The sequence below is a fragment of the Phalaenopsis equestris genome, unplaced genomic scaffold (genome assembly GCF_001263595.1).
Source record: "Phalaenopsis equestris unplaced genomic scaffold, ASM126359v1 Scaffold000250, whole genome shotgun sequence".
In the NCBI taxonomy this organism is placed as follows: Eukaryota; Viridiplantae; Streptophyta; class Magnoliopsida; order Asparagales; family Orchidaceae; genus Phalaenopsis; species Phalaenopsis equestris.
In genome coordinates this window covers 83,997-92,029 of record NW_018164692.1, presented here as the reverse complement: position 1 = coordinate 92,029, position 8,033 = coordinate 83,997, and positions in this window count along the sequence as shown.

Here is an 8,033-nt window from a genome sequence, read left to right as displayed (position 1 = left end):
AAGACGTCTTATTCTCTAGTTTTTGATCCTCAGAGAATTGCTGAAACTTCTCTTTCTCGTGTATTCATTGTCATAGTTTTACAATATCTCGTCTTATTCTCATCAGTGTTTTTGATCCTCAAAAATCTTCCTTGACGATAAAAAGATTATCTAGATTTGCTGAAACTTCTTTCCTTTGCCAAGCAATAATATCCTTTTATCATAAAATGACCCAAAAAATCGCGTTAGGTGGCTTGCTTTTACGAATTTTATTAATGGTCTGAGGATCACAGTCAACTTTGAACACATCGACAGGAAAAATAACGTTCTCGCCGATAACCTTTCAAGGCTAACTGGAGAATAAGACGAGATACTGTGGAACTATGACCACAAAGGATAATGCATGGGGAGACATGTTTCCATACTGCCATCGTATGGAATAACAGATGAACAATCTCATTAGTGTATTCGTAGACGTATCACAGAAATGCATGAATAATGCAGTATAATTTAGGAAGCAAATGGCGGGCTACCATTACATTTAGTGCTTACTTTTTGCCAGGGAATCTGTCCTTCTGGCATGAGAATTTTTATCTTTATGTGTCACACGCGAACATACTTTCGGTGGAGTGGGGTTCACTTTATCAATTATTGCACTTAGTGGTTGTACCTACTATGTCTTTATGCTCAGCCACCACTAACTGAGCCTGTTGTGTTTTTTCCTATAAATAATGTTGTATTGGAAGGAACAGATACACAAGAAATCATCTTGAAGCCTACTCCTTCAGTTCTAAGTCTCGAGTCCTTTGTAAGATTTTCGTTCATTATTTAATAATATATCTCGTTTTGTTTTAAATTTTTGGCAAAAGTTCTCTGGTTTAACAAATCGCTAAGGGCCGACTCTCCCTTGGTATCAGAGCTATGTTAGGATAATTTTTATTTTATGTGCAGGATCAGAACAAGAGAAAGAATTAGTTAAACTTATTTTTACAGATTTAACATAGAGGACGCCGGCGATAGAAGAGGAAAGAAATTTCATATTCTTAAGAGAATTGTTCAAAGCTCTTGGATCAATACTTTGGGAAGTACTTTGGGAAACACTTAACCATCCAATCTCAAGAGAGGCACACGACTGACTCAGAGGAGCTGCCAAAAGAATGGAGGAAGACCAGGTGATGAAGATTATGAATGAATTTCATATTCTTCAAGCCATACTGGAGAATAAGACGAGATACTGTAGAACTATGACCACAAAGGATAATGTATGGGGAGACATGCTTCCATACTGCCATCATATGGAATAACTGATGAACAGTGTATTCGTAGACGTATCACAGAAAACATGAATAATGCAGTATAATTTAGGAAGCAGATGGTGGGCCATCATATGCTAGTGCTTACTTTTTCCAGGGAATCTGTCCTTCTGGCATGAGAATTTTTATCTTTATGTGTCACGCGAACCTATTTTCAGTGGATTGGGGTTTGCTTTATCATTATTGTGCTTAGTGGTTGTACCAATTATCTCTTTATGCTCAGCCACCACTGACTGAGTCTGTTGTGTTTTTCCTATAAATAATGTTGTATTGGAAGGAGCAAACACACAAGAAATCATCTCGAGTCCTTTGTAAGATTTTCGTTCATTATTTAATAATATATCTCGTTTTGTTTTAAATTTTTGGCAAAAGTTCTCTGGTTTAACAAATCGCTAAGGGCCGACTCTCCCTTGGTATCAGAGCTATGTTAGGATAATTTTTATTTTATGTGCAGGATCAGAACAAGAGAAAGAATTAGTTAAACTTATTTTTACAGATTTAACATAGAGGACGCCGGCGATAGAAGAGGAAAGAAATTTCATATTCTTAAGAGAATTGTTCAAAGCTCTTGGATCAATACTTTGGGAAGTACTTTGGGAAACACTTAACCATCCAATCTCAAGAGAGGCACACGACTGACTCAGAGGAGCTGCCAAAAGAATGGAGGAAGACCAGGTGATGAAGATTATGAATGAATTTCATATTCTTCAAGCCATACTGGAGAATAAGACGAGATACTGTAGAACTATGACCACAAAGGATAATGTATGGGGAGACATGCTTCCATACTGCCATCATATGGAATAACTGATGAACAGTGTATTCGTAGACGTATCACAGAAAACATGAATAATGCAGTATAATTTAGGAAGCAGATGGTGGGCCATCATATGCTAGTGCTTACTTTTTCCAGGGAATCTGTCCTTCTGGCATGAGAATTTTTATCTTTATGTGTCACGCGAACCTATTTTCAGTGGATTGGGGTTTGCTTTATCATTATTGTGCTTAGTGGTTGTACCAATTATCTCTTTATGCTCAGCCACCACTGACTGAGTCTGTTGTGTTTTTCCTATAAATAATGTTGTATTGGAAGGAGCAAACACACAAGAAATCATCTCGAGTCCTTTGTAAGATTTTCGTTCATTATTTAATAATATATCTCGTTTTGCTTTAAATTTTTGGCAAAAGTTCTCTGTGACCCCCATACCAACGATCTAAGGGCCGGCTCTCCCTTGGTATCGGAGCTATGTTAGGCTAATCCTTGTATGTTTTAGGTGAGCTTAGTAAGGTTCTTGAATATCCAATTTTTGATAAGTTGTTTTATTTCTGTTCTATTATTAAGTTTGTGTTTTAAGATTTATAACTCCTTTCTGGTAAGACGCTGTGTCTTGGTACTTCAGTTACTAACCGTGAGTGGGACGGCGAGATCGTCGAGAATAGTAGGCGCACTGTCCAATTGTAGCGGAGAACAGGAATTACCAGGGTTGCATAGGAACTTATCGCTTGGATTTATGAATTTAAAAATACTAACTTTTAATTAACAGATTTAAACACCTTTTTTTTCATAAGCGGATATAAAGATTCCTGAAAGGCAAGCCTAAAACATTTCCATCCCATATAATCTCTTCTAATAGTTGATGAACGATTTGAGGATTTCGTCTAACAATAGTGATTACAAGGAAGCTTTGCAGGCAATAGATTCCCTAAAACCTCCTGCTTTGGGTTTTCTTAATCTCGCAGACGCTAGACAAAGTAGTGTATCTGCTTTAAGCTCAATAATGAAGCAGAATAATACTACTATACAATTATTACTTGCAATTGCAGACAAACTGCAGGCAATTGAAGATAAACCTTAGAGGAGTAATCTAAGCGAAGCAAAAACAAGTAAATTTGTCTTTCATTAGGCAAGTCATATTGATTTTATGATATGATTGATAATAAGCAAGTCATATTGATTTTAGGCAAGTCATATTGTCTTTCATTAAGCAAAATCGTGTGTAACAAGTAAATTTGTCTTTCAAAGATTGATGCGATATTTATGATAGAGGGATTTGGCCCAAAGAGACTCACCATTGCGAAATTTGAACCATAACTTACACATATTGATTTTAGCCATGTGCTCAAGATTTTTAAAACCCAAACCACCATTAAAGGTAGGTTTGCAAACCTTAGTCCAAGGGGACCATAATTTTTTATTCCCTCCTCCAGCCCAAAGCAATTTGTTGAAAGTGTGTTCCAAAAGTTTTTGTGTACACTTTTTAAGATTGAGTACTTGCAAAGCATATAGTGGTATGTTATGAAACACACTTTTCAGGAGGGTCAAACGACCACCATTAGACAAAAAAACGTTTCTCCAATCAACAATTTTGACTTTAATTTTTGGCGTTAATTTTATCCACCACTGCACCTAACAAAATTTGTTTCCTTCAATTTCTAAGCAAGTTAACACCCAAGTATTTAATCAACATCGAAGCTAAATTGTAACCAATATATGAAGTGATCCAACTAGTGAAGTGAGTAGTAACATACTTTCCCAAGTATAGGTGACATTTGTCTTTATCGAACATAAGACCTGAAGTGCTTTGAAAAACTCTTGAAGTGGCAGGCTTAGTAGCCTTTGTGAACAGAATTGCATCATCGGCATAAGTCAAGTGGCTGACAAGAAAGCACTCTAGATTTATGATTGAAATGCACATAGGGATTTGTCGGCGCTATTTTTGGGTTGGAGGAGTTGCCCGTAAGAAGTTGTCGGTCATCAGAATTAAAATCCCGTCGCCTGCTTCGGAAGGACGTTTTAATTTACATATATATTTAGTTTTAGAAAAATATGAAATCAAACTAACCTCATATTTTTCATAATTTAAATGAAAGAGCGCTATACCTCCAATCCTGTATCTATCCCGAAGGATAAACACAAGACTTGAGGATGAAACTCAATCAAATAAACTAAGGAATATATGACATCCGTTTGATCTACGAAATATTTGTATTTGCCGACAAGTTTCCTTATTTAATATGAATAATTAAATAGGGTTTATATTAAGCTGAGTCAGCTGAGTCCCATGCTTCCTATAAGGGCAAGCTCTTATAGTTAATTACATCTTAAATGATCAAAATCACCTAAGAAGACTCTCGATAAAAATCAAAAAATATTATCTTCAAAGAGTTTCAAAGGGTATGACTTTTCAATGAGTTCGGATGTAGAGGTGTGAAAGAGAATTAGTTCGAATTTGGAACATTTTGTAGAGTTCAAAAGAAGAAAGAACTAGGGGGTTGTCACAGCTCCAGAGAAGAACCCCAGTGACTTCCCAAGCTATACTAATGTTTGACTTCAGTTTTGAGGAGAAATATTTAGGTGTTTCATCCTGCCAATTTTATTAGTACTAGCTTACATTCGTGTGAAACGATCACACAAATTACATAGAAGATGTGAGGATTAGGTCGTGACGAGTTATGACTTATATTATATAGCAGGGCTGTACAAAGGCCTAAAAATAAAATGAGGATTTACGTTGCATAAGCAAACAACCTCGAAGTCCTATGACTTTGTTGTTTATATGTAAGGAAGAAAGATTGGTTTAGCTGGGGAATACATGTTTTGCTGTTGAAAATGATCGTGCTGCTCACCATACTAAATAATACTCCAAGCTCCTTGCCGCGACGAGCTTCTAGTGTGTCAAGTTATGATGTCAAATTAGGTGGCCCTATGGTTGAAGTTCTTTAAATTTTAATGGGGGCATGTTAAAGTTGATTAGAGTGACACCGGTTATGATCCTATGGTTTCCTCGTTCCAGCACCACTATTTTCTATTAGATTCACTTAGTCCAAATGAACTTACTAAACTCAATTTAACGAGTTCCAAAATTTCATTTAGACTGTGGGAAACCTTGTTAGCAACCGTAAGTTACCTTCTTCGAGGAATTCCCGATCATCAGATAGAGATGTCTTAATTTAGTTGGAGTTATAGTTTTGTGTGATGTTTATGATTAAATTTTGAGTTGTTTTATATTTTGAATGGCGGTAAATTTTATCTTGGTTGATTTTAATTTTAGTTTTGATTTTGATTTTAGTTTTGTGGCTATCCTGATAGTTTTAATTTTCATGCAGGGTGGTATCGTTGTTTAGCATGCAAATTTGCAGGTATAAAAACTCTAAAAACTGTAAAAGCGTACCTGGCGAGTCTTCTCCTTCCACCACCTGAAACTCAAAAGGTATGTTAAGGCAGTTTATATGAGACAGGGAAGTAAAATAATCTTGACGACCTATCTAACCCTAGGTCATATCTTGGTGGGTCCTTAAGAGTTTATTTAATGATGATGTTGCTAAGCAAAACATATTAAGTTTAATAAATCTTCGAGGTATCCAACAGATCTAGAGAAAGGAGCAGGTCCGTGCTACTCTCTCTCTACCTGGTGGAAAATCCCGAGTTTTAAACTTGTTATGTTGTTTAATAATTCATCTTATAAAATACCCTAATGCTCGGTAAGCATTGATGTATCAATTACCCTAAGAGTAAGGTAATTATCATTCGTAATTTAATTTTGAAAATTATGTGGGTGAAGACCCTTAAAGAGGCAAGTTAGTGTTATTGGAACACTTAACCAAATTTTGGTCCTAATTGGACTTGTAATATTTAAAAGATGTCTTAGTTTTAATTGATATTTACTTTTCTAATTCTCATTTAAATGAAATTTGATTTAGACTAAGTCACTACTAAGCCCTTAAGACCTAGGTTGTATTAGTTTTGAAAGGTTAAGTTTTAGGTGGTCATAAATCATGATTTGAGTTTTATTTAAAATTCAAAATAAGAGTATTAAATTGATTAATTATTGATTGACCAAAAGAAAATATGTTGAGATTTTCATACTTATTTTACACTGTTTTTTATGATATTGCACTTTAAAGAAGGGTATTTTTGATGTTTTGTTGCAGGTATGATGAATTATAGTCATTGGAGCAAAAAGATGCAAAAATGGTGTAATTTGGAGCAAAAACGAGCAAAAATTGAAATTTTGCCCTGTCACAATTCGATAAGCCTTTCGATGCTTAATCTCTTTTACACTTTTTGCATATTTTTAAATGAGATTACACTTTAAAGGAATGTTGTTTTCATGCTTATTTTGTAGGGCTGTTAGGAACACTACGCAACTGAAATGGGGCGAAACGGAGCTAAAACGGAGTGAAACGGTGGAGCTGCTAAACAACTCAAATTCACCGTGGGATACCTTGTTAGCAACCGTAAGTTACCTCCTTCGAGGAATTCCCGATCATCAGATAGAAATGTCTTAATTTAGTTGGAGTTATAGTTTTGTGTGATGTTTGTGATTAAATTGAGTTGTTTTATATTTTGAATGTTGTGGCGGTAAATTTTATCTTGGTTGATTTTAATTTTAGTTTTGATTTTGGTTTTAGTTTTGTGGCTATCCTGATAGTTTTAATTTTCATGCAGGGTGGTATCGTTGTTTAGCATGCAAATTTGCAGGTATAAAAGTACAGTATGAAAGTACAATAAAGACAATGCTAAAAACTGTAAAAGCGTACCTGGCGAGTCTTCTCCTTCCACCACCTGAAACTCAAAAGGTATGTTAAGGCAGTTTATATGAGACAGGGAAGTAAAATAATCTTGACGACCTATCTAACCCTAGGTCATATCTTGGTGGATCCTTAAGAGTTTATTTAATGATGATGTTGCTAAGCAAAACATATTAATAAGTTTAATCTCCGAGGTATCCAACAGATTTAGAGAAAGAAGCAGGTCCGTGCTACTCTCTCTTTGCCTGGTGGAAAATCCCGAGTTTTAAACTTGTTATGTTGCTTAATAATTCATCTTATAAAATACCCTAATGCTCAATGAATATTGATGTCTCAATTATCCCTAAGAGTAAGGTAATTATCATCTGTGATTTAATTTTGAAAATTATGTGGGTGAAGACCCTTAAAGAGGCAAGTGAATAATTTACATGCAGAATAGATGCATATTTATAGCCAGGGAAATACCACAAATCAGCCATGATTTTACGAAAACCATGGGCTCAAAAGCTAAAAGATTCTCACTAATAATTTAGTGGTACAGTACAATACCACAAACCATAAAACCTGCCCATGGTTTTGATAAAACCATGGGCTGTGAATAATTTACATGATAATGGCGGGGTCCACATAACAGTATGGGCCCACTACTCTCCACACATGTCTGATTCAGACCTTATTGTTAAGTCCTTTATTCGTAGTATGTTGTATGACATGTATAATGTTTGTCAGTTCTCATAGATTGCTGGATTGCTGTCGACATACGGTCGGAGGTCACTGTAGGCATTATCTCTGCTAGATAATGATTTACAGTATTATGCTTTTGTATTGTAGATGCACCTAAGTACTCCCAATTCATTAATGACCTTTTGGATTTGCTTTCTTGGATTTGCTTTCGTTCAATTCGTCCTGCCATTCTTCGTAGTTCATTGCTGGTTCTGATATTTTATGGGAAATCAATATTTTCCCATAGTAACTACGAATTGTTCCATCTTGGCTCATTGGGCTGCTCCTTTCCATATTTACGCATGTTGTCTTCGAACTCCATTCCATTCGCTCCTGATCAAATTCTTTTCGGTTGAATTTGTTATGTCCTCGTTGTTCATTGATTCCAATGTTGGAGAATTGTTCTCGAAGATCCCATTGCAGTTCTCGCTCTGGAGATATGCGAATCTCCTTGCCTCGATTGCGTCTCCTAAGGTCCATTCCTGC